Below are 27,445 nucleotides of genomic sequence, written 5' to 3' on the forward strand. Positions count from 1 at the left end.
CTCCTACTTGCCCAGCTGTCTCCCCTGTGGCCACAGAAGCGGTGCTTGGGCTGCTGATGAAGTGGTCTGTACTCAGAAGTCCTGACCCAGGGATGCTTTGGGACTCTGGAAATCTTTTATGGGATCTGGAGTTTCTGACATTTACATATGTAATAGAACGACTGCATAATTGTTAGTACTCATAGGATATCTGACGACTGTTATCTCCTTTGATTTTCACAGTGCCCTGGTGAGGTAAGTGCTATAGGAGCTATTATAAACCCCATTTTACAGTTGAATAGACTGAGGCTCAAAAAGGTTGAATATGACTTTGTCGAATGCATTTCGGTAACATGGTAAATAGGCGTTAGAGGCAGGAACCCAGTTGTTCCCTCTTCCTAAGTCCATGCCCATCAGGTATCCCACCATAACAAGATCTTCAAGAAACAAAGCAGAGCCAAAGCAAACCTAATCCGTGTGCCTTCATTTGAAAAGGTGAGGCAGCTGAGGTCCAGAGAAAGAAATGGATGGGTGCAAGTTGGCACAGCTGGTGAGTAGAGGAGAGATTTGAAACCAGGTTCTCTAACCCAAATCCTGCCCTCTGTACTGCCTCAAGCTGCTGTTTATGTCTTTCCTGTGCTGGCTTAATCTTTGAGGCAAGCCAATGCTACTTACTGGCAGGATCGCTAAGGCAGGACCAGCATCCTGGCACAGCCAGACCTGAGTCTATCCTTCATGGCATCCACCATGACTGTGGCTGAGAAGGACTTGGGACAACCATTCCTGGGAACCATAGCCTGCCCAGCCACCAGGCTCTGGAAGCTGAGTGAGGCACTGATGAGTGAGAAGTATAGCACTCTCAACCTTTTTGCTGATGTCATTTCATATAATCATCCCAACCACCTTGTGAGACAGGGAAGGTAGGTATTTTTATATCCATTTTATAGATGAGAAGCCTGAGGCTCAGAGAAGCTTGTGCAAGGTCACATAGTTGGTGTCAAATTTGGGATGTGGAAGCAGGCTTTACTGGCTCCAAGTCTGTCCCGCTATTGACTGTGTTGCACTGCGTCTCCAGAGCTGAAACTCCACTGTCTTCTGTTCCCCAGGAGGATGTCATGGGGTGGCTGTGCAGTGCATCCCTTGCAAGCCCCTAGGAATGACATAGCAAAACATCCCCTAAAGCAAGAGACATGTGAGCATCATGTTTGCCCTTAGGGGGCCAGCTCACTTTATGGATGGAGAAGTTTCTTGACTTCCCGGGTTCTCCAGGACATGGCATAGCCAAGGTAATTTCCCCACTGCCCCCACCTCACCTTGTTTCCTTCATCTACCTTCTTAAACATAACCCTTTTAGGGTGGGCTCTAGAATGCCAAAGCAAGGGTTGATTAGCATTTCAGTGATTAGGCCAGCCTTCTGAGCTTATCTGGGGAGGACACCTAGGCTTCCTTTTGCCTCCGGGCATCTGAGATGAAGCTTCTTCTTTCCCAGAAAAGGAGAACTGGAGAACACCGACTTTGTTCTCTTTATAGACTTGTAATCTTCGTGCATTCCAATAAAGAGGTAATAATTACAGGTCTAAGGGACAGGTCAGTCAGAAGGCTGAGGAGGGCCCACACTAGCCCCTCCACTGCCTGTTAAAATGCAGGGGTCCAGAGAGTCTGATGCCCAGGAGGACCGTGAAGACTAAGGTGATGAAAGAAACACCACTGTGGAGATGTGGCTCTCACGAAGGCCATCCAGTTTGTGTAAGAGAAAAGCTGAGCCCAGAACCTGCGCAGCAGCATTTGGGAGGAGATCCCAGATGAGCCCGAGCAAGACCCTCCCCCACAGTCCTAGCTTGCAGGGCGCCTCCCCCTCCTGACCCAGCTGGAGGATTTTTGTTTAGGTCTGGTTTTCTTAAAATCGACAGCTGGGCCGGCCTCTTATTAGGGCCTTTGCTCTTTGTTCTACCCTCGGGTTCCTCTTCCAAATAACAAGCCTTCAGATATGGACAGGTGCTTCTCAAGCCTGCCCCCTCACATCTCTCTCCTCAGCAGTCACAATGACTAGAGCTTTAGTGAGGCAGCCCAGTGTAATGGAGAAGGCTGAGCTGGGGAGCAGAAAGATCCAAGCTCTTACCATTTGGAGCCATTCGAGGCAAACCAGGTAGTTCTCTGAACCTCAGTTTCCTCCTTCTCTGTTGTTTTTTTTTTGTTTGTTTTTGGTTGGGCAATTGGGGTTAAGTGACTTGCCCAGAGTCACACAGCTAGTGAGTGTTATGTGTCTGAAACTGGATTTGAACTCAGCTCCTTTTGCCTGCAAGGCCAGAGCTCTATTCGCTATGCAACCTAGTTGTCCCTAGTTTCCTCCACACACATGTGCACACACGTACACACACATAGACCACCACTATATGAGTGTGTGTGCCCTGCAGGGAAGGAATGTATGCATATAGACAGAGGGCAAATACAAAGTACTTCAGGGAGGGAGGATGCTACCAGTTAGAGAAATTGGAATGGCTTAAGGTAGATGGTCGGGCTTAGCTTGACTGAAGGATAGTGAAGGATTCTACAAAGAGGAGGAGGGGATGGATTCCCATCTCAGTGGATGGCCAATGCAAAAGCATAGGAAGGGAAGATGAAGTGCCGTGTGTGAAGAGCACAGAGTAGGTCAGTCTGTTCCAGGGCATGTGGGAATCGGAATGATTGACTGTGAGGCTGGAAAGAGAGGTTGAGGGGAAGTAGCTGAAGGTCTTTAAAAGCCCAGAAGAAGACTTCGTTTCATCTTGGAGGCGATGGGAGGTAGTTCAGGTTATTCACCCTGGGTAAGTCACTTACCCTCTTAGTGTTCTATAACCTCTCTGAATCTATAAATGGCAGAGAAAGTGCCCTCCCCTGAGAGTTTTCTGCTCCAATGGAACCCCATGTCCAGTTCCAACCCTTCTCTTTCAGGTGAGGAAACACTCTCTGAGGGCTAAAGGGATTATACAGGGTCTCAGAGCTAAAAAGTATGAGAAATGGAATGGGAATCCAAGTCTTCTCACCCCAAGACTATTGCACCAGATATAAGAGGCCCCTTATAAGCCTGTATGACAGCACAGGAACTTTCTTAGATTGAAGACTGCTTACAAGGGGCAGTGCCTCTCCTCTTGCTACATTGACACAGGTAGGGGAAGAGAGGTTGCAGTATGGTGCCCAGCTCCCAAACTGGCACTGTCCATTAAGATATGTTGAAGGATCTTATTGTGGGCCTGTTAAAATGAGGGGGTTGGATCAATGCCACCCTTTCCAGCTCTGACATTTGGTAAACTGCTGACTCACATGACTTCTGAGCAAGGAGAATGAGTGTTAACAGAAGGAGCTAAGGTCGTGGAGGCCGGTAAAAAAACCAGTCAGAAAACACAGCCAGGCAGTTCACTTGCTGCTTACTTTGTAAGCTGCAGACGTGATTCCGTAAAGGAACCAGGCCCTCCTTAAAGACAAGTCTCAGCGTGGTTCCTCTCCATGGGAAGGCAGAGTTGGGGTAGATTCAGTAGCCAGCTTGTGGCCCTCTAGTCAGTCTGACCCCACAAATGTGATTTCCCTTCTGTTTTGTTCTCAAGCCCTGGCTTCTAAATAAAGCCTATAGCATTGTCTGAGTAGGGGATTACCCAGGACATGCACTTAGTAGCAGCTACCTGCTGGGCCTGGAGTCAGGAATACCTGATTTCAAATTTAGCCTTAGCTGTGTGACCCTGACCAAGTCTCCTAACCACTGATTCTGTTTCTTTAACTTTAAAAGGGAAATACACATAGCACCTATCTCTTTGGTCCTGAGGATAACAAGAGAAAGATATATGTAAAGTACTTTATGACAGGCCCTGTCACACAGTAGTGCTTAACCAATGCTTACTTCCTTCTTTGCTTGCTTCCTTCCTAGTGGGTTCCAAAGGGTGACCCACACACTCTTGACCTCTGAGGAAGCCTCTTCCAACGTCCAGGGGCCGGACTGCTCATATTGCTTAGGGGCTTTGTTAACAGCCAGGTTTACATTATCACACAGCAGCCATTGAGGGGTCTATAATTTAATGCTCTGAAGCCAAGGACCCACCAACAGAATTCTGGACATACTATGCTGAACTGGGAAACCAGGGAGCTGAGGCCAACTCAAGCCTATACCTGAAGCCTGACCAGGGAGGCCGAGGAACCCAGCCCTGGTGGTGCAGATTCACTCCTCGTAGGCCCTATGAATCATTGGCTGCAGAGGTGATTTCACAGTGCATTGTACTGTAATTATAACTGAGCTGTAGTCATCTGCTGCTCTGGGCTCCACTCCCTAATTATAGAGCAAGCTGCCCCAAGCATCACGCCATTTCATCAGCACCAGGGATCTGAGGGGTTTGGTGCTGGTGATGCTCTGGGCACTGAGCCCCAATCCTGGCCAGCAGGTTCTCCTTCCAATGGCTCCCTCAGGAGTTAAAGAAAGTCATTTCTTGTATTGATCCTTCCCCATGGAAGAGCTTGAGCTTAGAAGCCCTTGTCATTGACTACTAGGCTTCTAATTCTGTCTAGACAGTTTCCCTCCCTTCCATGCCAAAGTGAGTCAACACCCTTCCCTCCCCAGTTGCTGGCCTGCCATTTTTCTCCCTTTCTATCCTGCCATTAAAGGGGCTGAGAATGTAGTTCACAGGGAGAAGTCTTACAATTAACTCCTTAAGAGCAAGATTTCAGTCCCAATTCCTTGGCCGTTTCTTGGCTGTATGACTTGGAGCAAGGCATTTAATTTCTTTGAGCATCAATTTCCTTTAGTGTCAACAATCATTTATTAGAAACCTATTATATATCAGACATTGGTCTAGAAACATTATATATACCTTCACTGTCCAAGAAGACTTCATAAGATCTTATCAATAAAATGAGATGATACCCAACCTAACTTGTATGTGAGTTCAAGTGAGACCCCAGTGACTCATTCCCCAAGCGAGAAATTGAGACCCTAAAAGGTAAATAGATTTGACAAGTTCCCACAGGAAGTGACGGGTATAGAGTGCAAAACCCTGACTTTGGAGGCAGAGGAACTGGGTTTCAACCTCACCTCTGATGCTTACTGTGTATCCTCAGAGTGACCTCACTTCATCCTTGTAGGGCCTCAGATTGCTCAGCCACAAAATGAGGGGATTGACAATATGGCCTCTGAGATCACCTCCTGTTCTAGATGCTATGATTCCAGTTGCGTGGCCTTTGCTGACTCTCTTCACCCCCTGGGCCTCAGTTTCTTTATTTGTTAAAAAGTAGGGTCCCTTCCTCACTAATGATGGTGTGGTTCCTTTCAGGTAGCCAGGAGATTCAAATCCAGACCCTCTATCTCCAAATCCAGTTCCTGTTCCACAGCCCCAGGCTTGCTATCCAATCATGTATGTGAAGCATTTTGTAAATGGAAAGTTTCATAGAAATAGCTATTATTCTTCTTCATACCTGTCAGTGCTTCTAAGGGTCTTAGGGAAGAATTATTTACAGCCTCTCGGTCCAAGCTGATTTGATAAGGTCTTTTCTGAAAAAAGAGAAATCTTTAATCTAAGTGCACTCCTCATCTTGTTCACGCCTGATTTCATTTACTTTCTTCTGTATGGCTCCTCCTCTTCAGCATTCATAAAGTCAGGTCTACAAGCTTTTATTTATTAAATGTCAGGTGGTGTGTTTAGTGCTGAGAAGACAAAGAAAAACAACAGATGGTCTTTGATCTCAAAGAGGTCATAGTCTAATGAGGGAAATGATACGCAAAGGACTATGCACAAACGATGAGTAGACAGGGGAAAAACTGGAGATGATATCAGAAGGAAGGCCCAGAAATGAAGGGATGCTGGAAGAAAGTTGGTCTTTAGCTGAAGCTTGAAGGAAGTTGGGGAAGACAGGAAGCAGAGATGAGGAGGGAAGGCATTCCTGGAATAGGAAACAGTGAGTGAAAAGGTCCAGATTTGGGGGATTGAGTATTATGTTCCAGTAACAGCAAGGAGATATTCTGGGATTGCTAATCTAATAGTAGTGGACCTTTGTTTCTCAAAATGTTCCCAGGCAGTGTGTGTCCCTGTTCTGAAGCTGGCGCTGCAGGATCAGACTGTAGTCCCATTGATAGCAATCAATTGGTCATCAACCAATCACTCAATCCCCAAGCCTTTGTTAAGTATGTCCTGTGCCGGGCCCTCTGCTGGGTGCCAAGGAGAAACTGAAGGGTGGCATTCTTATTCATTAATAAGAAAACTCTTATTAAGCACTTCCTGCACATGTTAGGGCCTGGGAATTCAAAGACATCAATGAGTCAGTCTGCCCTTGAGGAACCTACAGCCTACTGATAGAAACAACAAATGCCCTGCTAAGGAAATAAAAATTGGTAATAAATGTTCTTTGACTAACCATGAATATTTCATGAGGATTGAGAGCACCTGGAGTAATCAGAATTTGAAGAAGGCCCTGCTTAAGAGTGGCAGGTGAGGCTTCTCTGAGGGTAATGAGTTCTAGCAGTGTGACCATCCCATGAAAAGGCAAAGAAATGGAAGAGGAAACCTGAATTCAGGAGACACTTTGCAGCAGGTGGGTGGGACTGGAATTCTCAAGAACTTCAGGGGAGTAACCAAGGGAGTCAGGGATGACCTTGAATCTAAGACAATCCTGTTAGATTTCAAGACTCCTTTGAGTCTTAGTTTTAAAATTATATTTTATTGATGCTCTTTCTTTTTTATAATCACACTCATGGAAATATTCTGTCTCCAACCTCTATCATCAATTTTTGTTACAAAGGTTAAAAAAGAGAGAGAAAAATAAATAGCTGCTAGTAGCCAGGGAACACACTGCCCATGTGTGATAGCGCATTCCTCAGCTCACGTTCTCCATCCCACTGCTGCTTAGTAGCAACATCCATCCTAACAACAATGAGAACCGTCTCCTCAGGAGATGCAATAGTGTGGAGTTGGGGGCCTCCAGGTTGAAGACAACTGGAAAACTCATTCTATCTCCTTGAGGTTCAGTGTTTTCATCTATAACATGGCTATTCAACCCAATGAGGTCATAAGCACTTATTAATTATTAAGCACTTATTAAACTCCAGTTTCTGTGCTAAATCCTAGGATAGAAATCTGATCAAGAAGCAAGACAGTTGCTACCTTCAGGGAACTTACATTTAATTGGGGAAGACAAGACATAAAAGGGAGCAGAAAAGAGGCATTTATTAAGCACCTACTCTTACCAGATTGTGTGCTGGGGCCATAGAAAGATAATTAAACAAAAATGGGCTATGTTCTCAAGGACCAAATAATCCCCTTTGTAGCACAACCACCTAGAGATGCTATGAAACTACAGTGGAATGGACACCCTTGGCTCACTGGAAGTATTCTTACTTGATTAAGCATGCATAATAGACAACTTGACTTTCACTCAAAGTCCTTCTTAAAACACTATTGTTGTTACTGTATGCAGTGTTCTCTTGGTTCTGCTCACTGCACTTCATTACTTGTGTACGTCTTTCCATGGTTTTTTTTCCCTAAAATCATTGAGTTTATAATTCCTGCTAGCACAGTAATACTCCAACACAATCATATACCACAACTTGTTTAGCCATTCCCTAATTGATGGGCAACCCTGCAATTTCCAATTCTTTGCCACCACAAAGAGAGCTGTTACAAATATTTTAGAACATATAGGTTCTTTTCTTTTATCCCCTAATCATCTTAGGAAACAGACCAAGTAGTGGTATTGTTGGGTCAAAAGTATTGGTAGTTTAATAATTCTTTGGGTATAATTACAGATTGCTCTCCAAAATGGTTTGATTATTTCACAATTCCATCATCAGTGAATTAGTGTCCCAATGTTTCCATATCCTCTTAAACATTTGTCACTTTCTTCCTCCAACATTTTAGCCAATATGGTAAGTATAAAATGATATCTCAAGGTCATTTTAATCTGCATTAGTCTAATTGATAGTAATTTAGAACATTTTTTGATATAACTATGAATTATCTTGATTTCTTCATTGGAAAACTCTTCATATCCTCTAACCATTTACCAGTTGGGGAAAGACTTGTATTCTTGTACATTTGAATATTGTGTGTATGCGCACTTCATTGCCTACAGTATCTTTTATCAAAATGTAGTTACTCTGTTTATCTCTTTTAATTATATTTTTTTTAGCCATAACTTTGTCTGAGATCATAATTGCTACCCCTGCTTTTTTTGCATCAGCTGAAGCATAACAAATTTCATTCTAACCATCCATTTAAAAGTGTTTATCTCTCTTTTTTGAATGTGCCTCTTGCAAACAACATATTGTCTGCTATCAGTTTCCATTTTATGGGTGAGTTCATCCCATTCATCTTCAAAGTTATAATTGCTACTTGTGAATTTCCCTCCATCTTATTTTTAGTCACTATTTTCCTCCTCAGACTCTCTTTTCGCCTTATATCTGTTTCCTTTTCTTCTTCCCTTATCATCTTGTTCCTTATTTTATTCTCCCCTCTAAAAGTCTCTTACTATCGATTTAGTCTACCTTTCTATTCTTAATCAATATACCTTTCTAAAAGTCCCTTCCCTACCCTGTCCTCCAGTTTTCTAACCTCTCTAGAAGTTCAGAAGATTTCTAAACCTCTTCAGATACGTATGTTGTTTCCTCTTCAACCCTAATGAGAGTTAGGTTCCAATATTACCAACCCTTCACACCCATCTGCTTCCTCTGCATTAGTTCTTTCCCTCATGCTGTGTTTTTATGAGATAATTTCTCCTTTTAACCTTTTCCTACCGATTTAAAAAAAATCATACTCAGCACAGCCCCTATCTTTCTTTCAAACTCCCTTGGTAATGTTAACACTTTTAAGAACACTAATAATAATAACTAATAATTACTAATATTAGCAACATTTTCATATATAAGTAAACAGTTTGGCCTTAATCAGTGCCTTATAATTAGTCTTTAATGGTTTCCTTATGTTTCTTCTTGATATTTTATATTTAAATTTCCATTGAGTTCCGGTCTTTTTGTTACAAAAACTGAAAGTCTTTAAGTTCATCAAATGTGCATTGTTTGTTTTTTCTTTTTTCCCATTCAGGGCTATATCAACTTTGCTGGATAAGTTATTCTTGGAAGTATTTACTTTCCATAGTTGTTGTGAAGATAAAATTTGTAAAGGACTGTTCAAATCTTAACCATCATTGAAATGATGAGGATGAGGATGATGGCAAAAATATTCAATTAATTGTAATTGAAATTAAATGAATAAATAATTTGCATTAATAAATCATTATTAGTATCATTGCAAATAGCTAAATCCACACTAGCTGTGTTTGCCCCTTTTCTCCAGTGACTAGTGACCCAGTTCTATTTAATATTAGCTTTTACAAAATAGCATTTGCTTCCAAGATTGTGTGTGTATATGTATATGTGTGTTTATGTGTATATGTATATTATATGCATGTTGTGTGTTTGTGAGAGAGAGAGAGAGAAACTTGCATTTCTCCCCAGTATTTTGGGGATATACTGTCCCCTGTGGCACCTCAGTCACTGGGGGACAGTGAGCTCAAACTTAGCCAATTTCTGAGAAATCCCACCAAATTCATGTTAAAATCAAACATTGCCCAATTAATCCTTGTCTGTCTCAGATAATTGGCTCAGTCTCAAAGATGGGCTCCTGAAGGTCCCCCCTTGCTCCTTGGGGCATCAATGAAGCAATGGATATAAAACCTGGAATGGATTCTTGCTTATTAATTCCTGTGGCTCATTTTTCTGATGTCTAGATCATCTCCTTCACCTAAACTAGAAAAGAACAAATGGGGGGGGCAAGGATATAGGTCCATTTCACAGGGCCCTGAAGAGGAGGAGGCCTCAAGGCCTATCCCCTCACAGACTTGTCTCTTACTCAGATCTGTCAGCTAAGAAAATAGGCCAAAGAAATAGAAAGGAAGAAAGTGGGCCAGATCTGACTCAGGCCTTTGTGAAGATGCACCTAAGAGTACCACCTATGTCATTAATTGAAAAAGGGTTTTCCTAACCATGGGGTCAGCAGCCTGGAACCAGTTCCAGAATGTTCTTATGTGCATCAGTCTCTCCAAGGCACTTCTTTTTACACACTATCATGACAGGATTTTGATTAGCCATATGTTCTGTTGGGTGAGGTTCCCTGGCTTCTCCACCTAGAGAGTGGACATTAGAAGTGCTTTGGCTTGAAGATGCCAGAATAGGGCAGAAATTTCCAGGCTTTCCGGATTTCCTCACAGACAGATCAAAAATGAGCACCAAATGAACATAGAAAAGTAATAATAGAGGGATAGAGCAGTTGTCCTTCTAAGAAAACTTGAAAGGACTGAAGGAGGGGCATAGCCTCTAGGGCCTGTGGTTTGGCCTGCTTGGGGTGTGGATGCCTGTAGGAGGACACCACTGGGTCCCAGAGCAGTGGGCCCTGGGGCCGGGGGGCAGGCTGGGTCTCAGGAGATTTTGCTTTGGCTTTCACCTTACTCACAGACCTGGGAGGTTTCTCCTCACAGGCTTTCACCTTGAAGTTTTAGAAATTTTCACCTCCTGGGTTTTTGTCTCATGGGCTTTCATGTGGGGGAGGATTGAGGCTGTTTCTGGAGGCCAGGCCCAGATGAACACAAGTGACTTACCAGGCTGTGGCTGGGGCTGAGGAGGAGTGAACATGTGCCTACTGAGTGCGGTATCCATAGGAAACATGGACAGCATGGTTGGGGACCCTACCATTGACTCAGGGGAGGAGGAAAGTCCATAAGGTTGAGCCCCTGGACAGAATTTAGAATATACCAGTGAAGACCTGAGGCCTAGGGAAACATTACTCACAACTCAGGATTAAAACCTGATTATGATAAGCTGCTAAAAATGGAAGAAAACAAAATAAATATGAGTAGACCAAGGGAAAAAAAAAGAACCCGACCATAGAGAGTTTGTGTAAAAGAAGATTGGGTTCATAGTCAGAGGAAGATAGTTGAGTAAAGAAAAAGGAAACACAACAACCTACTCCTACCCCAAATAGTAACACTGAATGGTCACAAGCCAAAAAGAAATCTTGGACGAATTAAAAAAGGAATTAAAAAAATCAAAGAGATCAAGGGAAAAAAATAAAGCAATCCAAGAAAATTATGAAAAGAAAATTAATCAATTAGAAAAAAGAGTTCTAAAATCTTAAGGAAGAAAATAACTGCTTGAAAACTAGAATTGGACAAGAGGAATTAAATGACATTCTAAGACACCAAAAAATAATACAAGCAGAAAAAATAGAAGATAATCTGAAACACTTCATTAGCAAAACAACTGATCTGGAAAACAGATTGAGGAGAGACAATATAATAATCATCAGACTACCTGAAAGTTATGAACAAAAAAGGAATCTGCATACATATTACAAGAAATTATCAAGGAAAATTGCCCTGCAGTTCTAAAATAAGATAGTAAAGTAGAAATAGAAAAAAAAGTGTGTATGTATATATATATATATATATATATATATATATATATATATATATATATATATAAATTCACTACCTAAAAGAGTTACCAGAAGGAAAACTTACAAGAATGTCCTAGCCAAGTTTCAAATCTCCCAGGTTAAAGAGAAAATATTGTAGGCAACAAGAAAGAAAGAAAGAAAGAATGTGGAAATATAGTAAGGATTTCACAATACCTACCAGCTTCTACTTTAAAAGACCGATGGTCTTGGAACATTATATTTCAAAGACCAAAATAATTGGGGTTCCATCCAAGGATACATTACAAACCAAAGTTAAGTATAATCCTGAATGAAAACTAAATGGATATTTGATGAGCTGAAAGACTTTCAGGTATTTGTAACAAAAAGACCAGAACTCAATAAAAAAATTGAAATAAAAGATCCAGAAGAAATGTAAGGACATTATTAAAGACTAACTATAAGGCACCCATAAAGGTCAAACTGTTTCTTTTTGATACGTGAAAATTTTATCAGTATTCTTAAAACTGTCATCATTACTAAGGAAGTAAGAAAGAAATATTTTGGCTCAGTTGTGTATGATGGGATGAGTCCAAACCTAAAATTCAGTAGGAAAAAGTCAAAGAGAGCAATTATATCATACAAATGGAGTGTGAAAGGAGGAACTAATACAGAGAAAGCAGGTAGAAGTACAAGACTGGTAATGTTGGAAACTCACTCTCATCTGGATTGAAGAAGAAACAACATGTATATCTAGAAGGGTGTAGAAGTCTTCTGAACATTCAGAGAGGTGAGAAAAGTAGAGAACAGGATTGGGGAGGGACATTTAGAGGAATGTGAGAATTGGGATTTGAAAGGGTTGGGGAGAGAATGGAGGACTTTCATGGGGTAAGTGAAGTGGGTGGTGAGAGAGTGGTGGGGATAAGATGAGTAACAGGGATAAAGTAAAAAGTGAGGCTGAGTAAAAATAAGATGAAGGCAAATTTAGAAAGAGTAATTACAACTTTGAATGTGAATGGGATGTTTACAGCAGATCTCTTTGTGGTGTCAAACAATGGGAAATCACCCGTCAATTGTGGAATGGCTCAAGAAGTTATGGTGTATGGTTGTGAAGGAATACTACTGTCCTATGAGAAATGATGACCTCATTGATCTTAGAAAGGTGTGGAAAGACTTGCATGAAATGAAGTAGAGCAAAGTCAGCAGAACCAAAAGAACATTTTATATAGCGACAGCAATACTGTTTTAAGAATGACTTTGAATGACTAAGTCATTTTGACTATTATAATTACAGAAATTAAAAATACAGGACATATGAAGAGAGATGCTATCTGCATGTGGGGAACTGATAAATAAAAGTGTGTTTAGAATAATTTTACACGTACATGTATTTGTGTCTAATGGTAGCCATCTCTATGGTGGGGGATGAGAGGGAAGGAAAAAAAAAAGCAATTTACCTAATAATTTTGTTGTATATTTTCGGCGAATAGTAAGTTGTACATGGTACCTCTATACTCTAGCTTAAAGAGAATGAAATGTTCCTAAAAACAAAAACAAAACAAAAAAATAAAACAAACAAAAAAGAGAAGAGAGATTTCAATGGGGAGTGGGGAATAAATAAGGACTCTGAAGGGGAAGAAGGAAATAATTTGACCTTTGCCAGGGTTTTGGAGAGTAAAAGAACATTGAAAAGAGAAGAGGAAGGAAAAGGATAGTTGTAAAATTAAAAAAAAAATCATAAGAGATTTGATGTGCTTTCTGAAGAAAAGAGAGCTAACTATGGAAGTGTTTTCATAACTGCACATGTATGGCCTGTATTGAGTTGCTTGCCTTTTCAATGAGTGTGGATGGGGAGGGAGGAAGGGAGAAAATTTGGAACCCAAAGTTTTAAAAGCACATGTTAAAAAAAATGTTTTCACATACAGCTGGGAAAGAAGAAATACAGGAAATGGGGTACAGAAATCTATTCTGCCATACAGGAAAATAGAAGGGGAAGGAGATAAGAGAAGGGGGGGAGAGATAGAAGTGAGGGCAGAGTAGGGGAAGAGGTATTCAGAATGCATGCGATCTTGGGGTGGGGGAGGGGCGAGATGGGATGAAAATTTGAAATTCTAAATCTTGTGGAAGTAAATGTTGAAAACTAAAAATAAATAAATTTATATTTAAAAATCCAAAAAAAAAAAAGAAAAGAAAAGAAATGAGAGGTAAAGATTCTGAAGTTATTTGTCTTTCAAATGACAACCCACTGAAATGATCACCAAGAGTAGAGCCAAAGCTCACATGTGAGATCATCCCATTAGAGTCAGAAGATAAGAGTAAAAAGACTTCAGGGGCACTGAGGCTGCTATTATTGACCTCAGGGCAACAATGGGGAGGCCAATTGTTTTCCTGGACCATCAGAGAAGCACTAAGATTTATCAAAGTATGACAAGGGCCCACTTATGGTGATTTACATGGGTACCACTAATGTTAATGCTGGAAGAAATTCAAAAGCATGGCCAAAGATTTCTAAGACTTGGACAAGCAATTGGAGACTGGATGGCCACAGGTAGTATTTTTCTTGCTTTTGCCCATTGAAGGCAAGGGATACAGAAGATAAAAACTAATTTGGGAAGTGAACAGCTGGTTAAGGAGGTAGTGTTTGAGAATGGGATTTGGACTTCAGAAACATGACTTAAAATACAGGGATGACAGATTCTTGGCTAGAGAAGAAGTACACCTAATTTGGGCTGTCAAGAAAGTATTTGTTCAGTGTATTGCCAACCTAATTAAAAAAAAAAAAACAACTTTAAACCTAAAATGATGATTGGAGGAAGACCCTGCCCCTGTATGTCCCCCTAAGTTAGGTGTCATTGAGAGGAATGATAAAGAAGTAGGAAGACTAGGTATTGATACATATATAAGTTCGAGAAGATAAAAACCAAGAAAAGAGATAGTACTAAAAGCCACGGCTTCCAATGTTTATATGCAAATATACAAAATGTCATCAACAAATAAAAGTAATTAATAATAAAATACATATATAAAATTAAAAAAGCATAATACAAGGAGGGAAATTTGACTTCACAGGTAACATTGTACCTGATGGATGAAGTCAAGGTATGTATCTTGTTCTAGATGGGTAGCCCTTACTCAAAAGAAACAGGAGAGATAAAGAGGGGTAGTGCTAAAGGTGTTGTCATATGAGATAGTGTGGGAACCAAATGGAGAAAGTAAAGGCCAATGCAGGACAAAATTGAAATAATTTCAATATTGGATTACACTATAAATCATTCATAGATAAAGTCAAAATAGATGAGGGGTTTGAAAAAAAGATTACAGACTTAGCCTAGGCATGGTGATATGCTGAGAGTATTGATGGGAAATCTCAATTTCTAGACCTTTTTTAGTCTTCTCATTCTAAAAGCAGAACAACTAATAATTCATTTCCTTTATTGATAATTTCAACCACAAAAAATTCACTAAGTAAGAAGGAATTCTATTTTGGAAACAATTCTCACCAAGAAGGAAGAACTGGTTCTTAAATGATGGGAAAGGGGACTTCCCCCTGGGGAAATTACAACTTCCTTTTTCTGTTTGTGATGGACATGGCAAACCAGTCAACATAATCTGTTGCCCCCTGGATTATGGGGAAGCAAAATTTTAGAGATTTCAGAGGAAAGATATTTATGATTACAAGGAATAAAATGCTACAGTGGACTTTAGTTCAGGGTTGATGGGAGATTATCAAAGACAAAATTCTGAAGACACAAAGGGAAATAAATCCAAAGAGGAAGAAACATTTTTTGTCTGAAAAGTCCAATGTAGATTCAAAGAGAACTCAGTAGCCAGCTTACAGTTTTAATGAAGAAACACAGTGAAGATGGAAGCAAGTCTAGGTAGCAGAGTGTACATATAAGAGCATGGCATAGGTCTATCAAAACACAGTGAGGTATGGTAAAAGCTTTCAAAATGATCTGATTCTGTTAACCAAAAAAATAATTTTGTTGTTGTTGCTTTTAGACTTATTGAAAGAAAAGGAAGGAGCAAAGGAATATTATTTTTACTTGAGGTAGATAATATGATGATAACTGACAACAGACAAAGTAGAGCTGCTACATCAACAATAATAGTTAGACTTTATATAGCCCTTTAAGGCTTGAAAATCTCTCTCTCTCTCTCTCTCTCTCTCTCTCCTCTCTCTCTCTCTCTCTCTCTCTCTCTCTCTCTCTCTATCTCTTTCTCTCTCTCCATAAAGGGGAGGTTCATGCTATTATTATGCACATTTTCCATATGAGGAAACTGTGGCACAGAGAGGTCATGTGACTTGCTCAGGGTCATATTGGCAGTAAGTGCCTGGACAGGGTTTGAAGACAGGTCTTCCCCACTCCAAGCCTGGCACTGTTTTCTCTGAAAAAGAGAATGTCCTTTCCAATTGAAACAAAAGAAGAGACATTATTAACAAGGACTTCCTACCCAAGATAAGTAAGGAAACAATGAAAGACCCATTGATGAATTCAAGTCATCTAGCACAGAGGAATTAGATCCTTTGGTTGGGAAAGAATGAGTAGACGTAACTGCTGAGCCACTGCCAGTGATATTCAAAAGATTATGGGAAATGGGAACAGCGCCACAATGTTGGAGACAGGAAAATGTCTCAATTTTCAAACTCAGAAAGGAAGACTGCAGCCTACAGGTCAATAAGCTTAATCTTGCCTGAGGGCACCTGGAGCCCTCGATTCAGTCCTAGGTGCTATGGTTTAAGAATTTGAAGAAGCATCCAACATAAATGTCATATAAGGATTGGTTGGAGGAACTGGCCATTTTTTGCCTAGAGAAGGAATACCCTGGGAGCCAGGAGAGTTTTTTCAGATATTTGAAGGGTTGTCCGATGGAAGAAGGATGAGACATTGTTTGTCTGCAGACTCCAGAACCAGGAGCAAAGGGGGAAAGTTGCAAAGAGTTTAGATTTAATGTTAGGACAAGAAACTCTAACAATAAAAGCTTTACAAAAGCGGCATGATTTTCACCAACACATGATGCATTCTGCTTTTCTAGCAGGTGCTAAACGATGCTGTAACTTACATTGGGATCTCTTTTCATGCACTGCTTAGAATAAGAGGAAACTGAGGCCCCTTCCAAGTCTTCAATCCTGCAATTTGGAGGTAATGTTTTGTGACTCATCACTACCTCCCTCCATCTGAGGACCAGCCATGTTTACTTCTTCAACCCTGGGTTCTCCAGTGTGCTGACGGGTCTAGAGAGACTCCCTTCTGTGCCATGGTTTGAGCCCTCATTGGTCATGTCACCTTATGGTAGGGGCATGGAGACTAGGACTCCAGTTCCTTTTAAGCAGTGTACATCAGATTAGTTTTCACAAAGGGATATTTATTTTAAAAAATATATTACAAAAACAAACATACATTCATTCCCTCTCCTCATCCCCATACAATGTAGGCATAATTCCCTCCCAACACACACAGACCACTTCTATTTCTGGAGACGGAAGGGGGATAAGAATCACACTTAAACTGGACTCCTACATAGCATTAGTCCCACTGAGATTAAGTCCAAAGTCACACTAATCTAGTGTCCCAGGACATTTACTCCCCATCTTCATTTTGGTACTAGCAGAGACATATGCTCTTGATTTCTGGACTCCTGGTTCCTTTTTTTTTTTTGTGAGGGTGGAAAATACACTCTCTATACCAAGAATAGAAAATGTTGAAGGAAATAGTCAAAATCCTAGGCCCATTTCCAAGGGCCCGAGTCCTAAATTTGGGTTGGGGGGAAGGAACTCCTCCTCTTTTACCACATGTTGTCATTGCCTGGAAGTAAAGGGCTCCTTTACACTCAGACAGGAATGCAGGAAAGACCTTAACTGTGATCAGACAGAAGTTTTCAAGACCCAATTAGTTTCAATGATGTAGCTAATGGAAAAAGGTTCCTCCTCACCACTTGGTAGGCCCACAAAGAATGGCTACATATGGACCAATCCCTCCTATTACCCAGAATCAGGTCTTCAGTGTCTTCCATATAGGTGACAACATTCTGGATGGTCTAGGTAAGTGTTAACCCTCTATCAAAAACTGAGAAAATGAGAAAATTTTGAATCAGTAGATCTTAAATCAAGCAGGAAACATGAAAACTATTTGGCCTTAATTAAAACAAGGGGAAAAAATATAACATGGATTAGGTCAATAAGAAATAGAAGCAATCAAAACTAAAAGTCCAGTGTTTGAGAAACCCAGGCATCTAACCATCTAACTCCATTTTTTGAGAACCATGTGAACAACTGGAAATCACTTGGACAGAAATTAGCTTTAAAGCAACAACATATTCCAAGAAGCTCAATGGAATGGATACCTGCACTTAACTTAAAGGTAATATCAACTATATGTATATATACATATATATGCGCGGAGAGAGAGAATCAAACACCTTTTGCAACTATAGCTAGGTAGAGAATTCTTACCTGTACAGCAAAGGAGGCATAAGGGACAAAATAGAAAAGCTTGATTTAATAAAATTGATTATTTTTTTTTCACAAACAAAATTGGTGGAGACAGAATGATAAGAGTAAACCACAGAGTGGTGAAAATTTGATGTTCTCGCATTTATTTGTTGCCTTTCCCTATTAGAATATAAACTCTTTGAGGGCAGGGACTGTCTTGCTCACATATATTTGTAAATGAAGATAAAATTTGAGGCTTCACCTTGCACCATACAAATTTGCAAAAATGTTTTCCAAAGGAAGTCAGTATTAGAGGGGAGGTTGGAAAACAGGCACACTAGTACTCTATTGGTGGACTTGTGGATTGGTTCTACATATCAGTTTGGAATCGTGTAAAAAAAGAAAGTGACAGAACTGCCAATATTCTTTGACCCGATGATCCCACTGTTTGGCTTAAATACTGAGGAAATCAAAGATAGGGGTAAAAGATTCCAATACATGCCAAAAATTTATGGCGTAATTCCCTGTGTGCTAGACGAAATTGTTAATTAAATGGGTATCCATCAATTACAGAATGGCAAGGACTCTTCAAAATGTAAGTGTAATGGAATAATATTTTGCAATGAAAATTGATTAACATGAGAAATTCAAAGAAATGTTGAAACATTATTATCAATGAATGCAGTGAGATGAGCTGAACCAAGAGAATGATGTACTTATGAATGGAAAAAAAAAGTTTTCTGCAACAATATAAAACTGAGTAATTTGGGGAACATCCAGACAAAAACGATGAAGGTCCCAGAAGTGAAATGTCTTCTCTATTTCTGAGCAGAGAGAAGGGGGACTCAGGAATGCACCCAATACCCGAACTGTTGTACAACCAGGGCAGAGTCAAATATCGGAGATTTAAACATTCTTTACAACCTGGCTCTTTCCTCACTTTCAAGGCTTCTCATACTTGACTGCTGCATCTCCTCTATGATCCAGCAACACTGACAACAACTCAAAACTGAAATCCCTTCTCCCATCTCCATCCTTTTGCATGGGCTGTGCCCCATGCCTAGCTTTCCTGTCCATTCTGCCTCTTCTACTTTCTGGACCCTTTCAAGACTCAGCTCAAATCTTATCATTCATCATTGGCCTCTCCTGGTGTCTTTCCCCAACACTACACCTGCCTAGTACCTTCTGCTCTAAGATCGCATTCCATTTATTTTGCATACAGGACAGCAAGGTGGCACAGTGGATTTAGGAAGACCTCAGTTCAAATCCTGCCTCAGACACGTATTAGCTATGTGCTTCTGTGCAAGTCATTTAACCATGTTTGCCTCAGTTTACTCATCTGTAAAATGATCTGGAGAAGGAAATGGCAAGCTACTCTAATATCTTTGCCAAGAAAACCCTAATACAGTCACAAATAGACACAAATGAACAACCACAAATTTCATACATATATATGCACATACATGTATTTCTATGTATATAGATACAGATATTTACATGTTTTCACCCTCATTAAATACTAATGTGAGGGCAAGGATCATGTCTCTCCCCACCCCAACTTTCTTTGGATCCTTGGCACTTTTCAAAGTGCCTGGCACATAATAAATGCTTAATTTAATTCAATAGCCATTTATTAGGCATCCACTATATGACAGGCAGTGTGCTAGGCATCAGGATACAAGAAGAGGCAAAAGACAATCCCGGACCTCAAGGAGCTTACAATCCAGTGGAGGAGACACCATGCCAACTAACATTTGTTGACTGACTGAGTACATTATCTTTATGACCTTTCTTGCTCTCCATGCAGTGGCAGCCTAGGATGGCATTATCGTTGTGGGATAGTACAACAAACTAATGACTCGGAGCAGTCTGGTAATTCACAAAGGTCCCCAGATCGTCTCCATATGCAGCACTGGCTAGCCACGCCTCCCTAACTGATACCTATGCTGTTTTTTTAATCCTAATTTAAAAACATATTTAGCCACATTAAATTTAATCTTTGCTTCAGCTCAGCATTCCAGCCTCTTGAGATCATTTTAGATCCTGTTTCTGTGGGAAGAGAGGGAGAGAATAAGCATTTATAATATGCCTACTGTGTACCAGGCACTGTGCTAAGTACTTTACAAGTATTCTCTTATGTCATCCTCACAACTACCCTGTCAGGTAGGTGCTATTATCATCCCCACTTTAAGGTTTAGAAAATTGAGGCAAACAGAGGTTAACTGAATTGCCCAGTCATCATTTGGTTGCCTCTGTTGTCCATTATGAAAGCTATCCAATCCAACTCTTTGTCTTTTATCATTTGGAAATTATGCAACCTAAGCCTTTATGTCAGTCATTGATAATGACATCAGATGGTATAGGACCACAACCAGTAACTGGCTCTATCTCAAAATCAATTATAAACCATTCTCTTGGTTGGTGTCTAAAAGGAACAGAGTGAAGACAGAAATTAGGAAATAGAAGGCTGGGATTTGGGTGATTGGGATAGGCCTTACTTAGGGAGAGCAGTTTGAAACTATCTCCATGTCCAGATTCCCCCCAACCACCTTCTTCCAATATGACATGGTGTTTAAAACAATTGGTCTGGAAACTTTGGAAGTGTGGAAACAATATGGGCATACCTGGTTAAGATGCAACCATATGCAGCACAAGCAGAGGTGATAGTGTAATAAATCTATTGCCAATGTGACAGTAGAGTCATTACCAAACCCTGGGTCCTCACAGTCTCTGAAAGGACCAGACTTAACTATTCACCTTCAGCTCTGAAGAATTCATGGAATTCCCGGATTGGAAAAAGAAGCACAAGTCTCTGAAAAGTCATTTTTTTTTCTTTACAGAGCATAGTCCAATGTACAGAACCTGCCAGATGGAGAATAATAGTCAAAAACAACCACTCCATTAAGAGACTAATTACCTTATATGACAAGATAGTGTCATGAAGAGCATCCTGTCCTGTGCCTCAGGCTTGGGGCTCCTCATGGATGGGTGCTATGGCAGCCAGGAATGAGGGGCCAGGAAGCCTGGAGGCTCTGTGGAAATGATGGCTTCTCTACCCAATCCAGCAAGGTCATTTTTCTTTTCCTTCTTGGGGGATGGGGTGGGTTCATGCATGGCGCAACTGAAGAGCAGAGTCCTGGTAATTTTCTGAGAAAAAATAATATTCAAATATTGCTTTAAAATTTGCTAAGTGCTTTATATACATTATATAATTGGCATTCCTCTCACTTGGGTTAGATGTGACGATAATATCTGACTCATATCCCCATTCTGTATTCTCCACCATCAGACCAGGCTGGAACCATGAATCCAAATATCCAAATGCTTAATTAGGAAGGAAGGTCAGAAAAAGAGTGAGGTGAAGTGAAACACTAGAACTAATTTCAGTGCATTCTTAGCTCATGTACGTACCACCATTACATGTGTGTACAGCCTCACAGACCAATGAGGGGAAAGAGGATTCTGTCAGAACACTATGATGTTTTGACGTAGTCTAGAATAACATCAGCTACTTTGCTGGGCACATCTACTTACATTGAGCTCGCAGGGCATCAGAACCCCCAAATTGCCCCCAAAGAAACTAATGACTTTGCTGACTTCTATCACTCTATACTTTTACAATGGTTGAAAAAAACTCACAAAGTTTTGAACTTTACCTTCATATCTATTGAATTTTATTTTATTGATCTTTTCCCCCAAGATATTTTGGGGACCCCCTTAACTATCCTCCAAATTCTGTGACATTAGCAAATCTGACAAGCATGCAATCTTTGCATTAAAGTTTGAGCAGCATGTGTAATAGCTCAGAGCCAAAGACCCATCCCAGAGGCCGAGAGATTCTTTGAGAATTTTCATATTAGGAATATACGTCTGTTTTCAACTTTACTCACTTTGATACATGATTGTTATGTCTATGTATACTGCAAACGCCTGAAAGAGGGTGTGTGTGTGTGTGTGTGTGTGTGTGTGTGTGTGTGTGTGTGTGTGTATTTCCCCCTACCATATCTACCCCGGTGCATGATTCAGAGCAGGAGCTTAATATTTTTTTTAATTAAATACTCAATCAGTTTCCCTGGTCAGACCTATCCAGAGTATTGTGCTCAGTTCTGTACACAACCTTAGCAGATGTAATCGCAAAGCTGGAAACCTTTACGGGGGTAGAGCTTGAGTCCCTGGCAGCTCAGGACTATTTGGAGGAAGTGGGGAAGTTTGGGCCTCAGAGAGAAGACTTGGGGACCTCGATAACTGGCTTTAGTAATTGAAGGGATATGGGGTTGAAGAGGAAGAGGGATTGATCAATCAGTACCCAAAAGGCTGAACAAAGTGCAATATACAAAAAAGCAAATTTGGACTTGATGAAAAAAGATTTATTTTCTAAGAGTCCAAATTTTCTCAAAGTGGAATGGGTTGCCTCTGGAGGCAGCATGTTCCTGCTGACTAGAGACATTTAATCAGAGTTGGGAGGATTGCTTGTGGGTCATAATATAAGGAGAATTCATTTCCAGGGGAAGTTTAGAAATTGACTTCAGAATTTCCTTCCAACTCAGACATTCTGGAAATTTGTGACCCAAACTTGTCACATGGGCCCCACTACCAACGAGATCTCACACACAAAGGGGACCTATCCCATCATGCACATGCATTCTGATTTCTAAAATCTTCATCACTTTGAACCCATGATCTTTCTTTTATTGCAGCCCTTTCCTCCAAGCTCCATTCTCCTCTCATGCTCATAGAGCAGAGCTTCTTAACCTGCCCAATTGGTGTATAAATTATAGTGGGACCGTGAACTTGAATGGTGGGAAAAAAGTGACTTCTTTTCACAAACTGCTAACTGAAAAATGAACATTTTATTCAATTATGAATTTAAAACAAATAAAACTTATTTTCGGAAGAGGTCCATAGGCACCACCAGACTGGCATAGGAATCTATGACATTAAAAAATGGAGAATCCATGTCTTAGATGACCTTTCACCAGAATATGCAAGTCTGCTAACACCAAACTGCTTAGACTGTCTAGGTCTTCCAGTATCCCCTCACTAATGCCTGGGGCAGTTGGGAGAAAAGAGAATCACACTGGGTAGGAGTTTACACGTGATTGCCCACAATACTCAGCTAACTAGTTTGCAAGAATTTGACTCATTGAAGGCTTACTCAAAACATCTGGAAATTCCGTTTACCTCAATGACTCAGAGTAGTGGAACATCAGCCTCCATTGCTGGTTTCTCTATAGCAAGGATTCTTAAGCAGTTTCTATGTGTGTGTGTGTGTGTGTGTGTGTGTGTGTGTGTGTGTGTGTGTGTGTGTGTGTTTTCTGAGCCCCTTGTGGTAGTCTGGTAATACCAAAGACCCATCTTGTAGATGTTTGTTTAAATGAAGGAAATGATAAATACCCCTGAAATGTTATTGAAAATAAAGCTGCATTTTCCCCATCCAAATTCAAAAGGTCTTTAAAAATCTATCCATGAACTCCTTGGGAATGTCTGAACACTAGGTTAAGAACTCCTGACCTGGAGAAATAGTTCTCAAGTGGATATTTCTGAGATAGAAATCAGAGTCAGTGTTCTTCATCAATTATGGAAACATCATTTGTTAGAGAAAACATTAGTGGTTAGAGCAGAAAGACAGAGAGAGAGCGAGAGAGAGAGAGAGAGAGAGAGAGAGCGAGAGAGAGAGAGAGATCTTTTTTTCATTTGTTTGTTTTGGGTTTGTTGTTGTTGCTGTTTTGTTTTTTTTTTTTTAAAGAGGACATCTGGTATAAACAGTCCTAACTAAAAAAACACATGTAGAAGAGGTGCTAAGATGGAGGAATAGTATAAAGAAGTGAGCTTGCCCTCACAACTCCATCATGAGGATCTAGAAAATACACCAGACTGAATACAGACTGTGAAATGCAATTAAAAAAAAAAGTCACGAGTCAATTTTTTTGCAACCCAGGTCAGCATGGAGAGACAGAAAAAGAGATCTGAAATATTAAGGAGAACAAGAAATATTAAAACAAAGTCAAAAGACTTAGAAAATGGAAGAAAATATATCATAACAACAACAACATAACAACCGGTCTGGAAAACAGATTTAGGAAAGTTTTTTTTTTTTTAAGGAATGTAAACAGTTCAACTTTAATAAGTCCCTTACGATTTCTCTTTCCTGTTTACCTTTTCATGCTTCTCTTGAGCCTTGTATTTGAAAGTCAAATTTTCTCTTCAGCTCTGGTCTTTTCATCAAGAATTCTTGAAAGTCCTCTATTTTACTGATTGTCATTTTCTCCCCTGAAGGATTATCCTTAATTTTGCTGGATAGGTGATGCTTGGTTGTAATCCTAGTTAGGAGAGATAATTTTAAAATCATTGTAGTAACTGAAAGCAATAATCAAGAAGAGTCCGGACATCATATTTCAAGAAATTGAAAAAAAAAGCTACTCTTAGATCCAGGAAGCAAAGGAAAAAAAAATAAAAAGAATAAAGAATCAAGTAGGAGAATCCAAAAAGTTGAGAGTTTAAAATATGATAGTCCCGAAGGCAATCAAGAACAGCTTAACCAGAAACATGGTGGCTGAAAATGGATTTTTAATGAAATAGTGAACTTCCAAGCATTCCTGATTTAAAGATCAGTGCTACACAGAAATTTTGGAATAGAAACATAAAAATAGAGAGAAACATAAAAGCAAACCAACAAACAAAAAAGACAAACATTAGTGTGCAGTCAGAAAGGACAGAACAAGAATCAAATATTTACATGTTAATTTGAGGAGATGAGAGATATGTTCAACTCTTTATCATAATCAGTGGTCATAGAGAGGGATTCTAACAATACAGAGCCCTGGGAATGGTTGGTTGTGTCTTGATAATCTTAAAAGGATAATGGGAAAGGAATACACTAGTGAGGGGGAAGGGGCAAATATGGTGGGGAAAATCAATTCCCCTAACTGGGATGCACAATGAAGAAATGACAGGGTGAATTTGAAACACATGAATACCTATTTCACCTAAATTGGTCAAAGGATGGAAGATATGCACAGTTCAATAAAGAAATACATTTCAATCAATAAAAAAATAGGGAGGGGGAGAGGGTGGGAATAAGAGGAATTATCAACTAAGGGATTGATCACTTATCCTTGAGAAATTAAGAGAGGTAGAATACAAAGAAATGTCCAATAGACAAAATTATATATATATATATATATGCATATATATATATATACATACACATATATATACATACATATATATGCATACATACATATACATACATACATACATACATACATATATATACATATACATACATATATATATATATATGAACTTATGATTGGGTTTGGGTGAGAGAAAGAGCAACAGAAGCAGACTGCACCAAACCTAGAGCACTGCTGCTGAACACACTCCTCTCTCACCAGACTCTTCTTTATAAAGAGGAAGAAGGAGAAAAAAATAGAAGGAAAGCTAAATAGGAACATGATGGAAAGAAGTACACAATTAATGATCACAGCTGTGAATGTAAATGGAATAAAATCACTCATAAAATGGAAAGGAATAAGAAGAATAGATGGGAAAGCAGCATCCAACAATATGTTAATTACAAGAAACACAGAGTTAAAATGAGAATATGGAGTGAATTCATTTAGTTTCCTCTGAAGCAGAGTTTTAACAGCTCGGCCAGATTCACTGACCAATCCTAATTCCAGGGCCATGGCAGTGAAGCGTGCTACCTGCTTCCTGACAGAGAGGTGAGGGACTGAGGGTGAAGGGTGAGACATAAAATTTTAGGCATAGCCAATAGGAGCATTTGCTTTGTTTGACTCTGCATGTGTCTTATGAGTCTCTTTTTGTCTCTGATGATGATGGTGATTAAAGTTTGCTAATGGACAAAACATAAAAGTTGCGTTTATGTAAAGGCCATATTATAGGATCACAGAACCAGAATTGGAAAGGATCTTAGACATCACATTGTCCAAGACCCTCATTTTATAGAGGAGGAAAATAAGGCTGAATGATGAAAAATTATAACTTAAATTTGCCCAGGTGGCACAGCCAAGATACCAATTTTACGTGGTCAGATTCTAAATCCATTACTCTTTCTTCCAAGGCAGCAGAGTGCCATGTTAGTAATTGAACCAGTTCCCTTCCCTTGAGTCTCCAGAGAGGCCCTGCATTACACAACACTGTTGCCTTTTTATCCAGCACCATTAGGAAGGTGGTAAGCCCTTTTCCTGGGAAGTCAAAAGAGAAACAGGCATTCTCTTTCACCTGTCCTAATCATCATTGTTTTCTTGTCCTTGTTAATTTCCAGAGAATCAAAGCATGTTTGATCTGGGAGAGATAGTAAATGGATGATTTTAAACTAGATAAGAGCTCAGAGAACATCTACTCCAACTTCCTCATTGAAAAAATGAAGGAATAGATCTACAGGAGAGAAGACAATTACCAAAGGCAAGCTTATTGCTGAGCTTAGCCTGGAATTCAGGATTCCTGACTCCCAGGTCCAAGCTTCATCCACCACCCCTTACTGCCTGTGGGGTAATGCTGTATGAATGGTTCCTAACCAGAAGAAACCAGAGCTATAGATGAGAACAGAGAAGCATTTATAAAGTATAAATGAAGGGGGCTTAGAGGACCCCTCCAAATATTCCCAAAGGTATTTTTACTATGGTTGCAATTAATTAATGTTAGTAATATTCATAGGGAGGATTCAAAGCTGAGTAAGATGTAGTCTTTTCCCTTCTTAAGCTTACCCTATATTTGGGGAGATAAGACATATACTGTAAACAAATAGCTATAGAATCAATGGCAGGAACCATTCTTAAACTGATACTATACATGATACTAAGTGTCAGCAGTAACCTTCTGATAATTGAGAAGGACTGAGAAATTTTGACTGTAGGAAACTAAAGCCAGAATTCCAGTGTGGAGTAATTTGCTGAATCAATTAATTCATTTAAATAAGCAAAACAATATGATCTAAGGCTAACAATAGAAAACAATAGCATTTTGTGAGGAGCTCGCTCAGCCTCCCACTTGGCCTGTTTTCCTCCCTGCCTTGAAGCAGGCTGGCACAACACTGCAAGGAAAGCCTACCAACAACGTGGGCTTCCAGCTAAAGACCCTGACACTAAGAAGCTTGCTTCTTTTCCTGAGCATTAGTCTTCTTGTTAGAAAACTCCGAGGGGTGTGGGCACATGCTCAAGGCAACCATTGCCCCAAGTGCTCTCAGAATTCTCCTGGACAAGCAAGACCCTTGCATAATGACGTTGAGTATAGGGAACATATTCTAAGAAGACTTGAGTAGTAACCCCTGCCCTGATACTTACTAGACATGTGATGGCAGACAGATTTTTTTTGACTGCTCTGAGGCTCAGTTTCTTTATCTATAAAATGGAAACAATAATGACTTTATTACCTGACACATACAGCTGCTGTAAGGAACAAATGATGTAAGTAAATAAAATTCTTTGAAAGCTTTAAAATGGGATGAAAATAACAGAGGTAGTGTTGTTGACAGTTCCATACTCTACCCTTCTTTACATCACTAAACATCAAATGGAAGTTAGGTGGCGCAGAGGGTAAGAATGCTAGATTTTGAGTCAGAAAGATTCCAGTTCAAAAACACTTACTAACT

The sequence above is a fragment of the Phascolarctos cinereus genome, unplaced genomic scaffold (assembly GCF_003287225.1).
Source record: "Phascolarctos cinereus isolate Bilbo 61053 unplaced genomic scaffold, phaCin_HiC Scaffold_7;HRSCAF=346, whole genome shotgun sequence".
NCBI lineage: Eukaryota > Metazoa > Chordata > Mammalia > Diprotodontia > Phascolarctidae > Phascolarctos > Phascolarctos cinereus.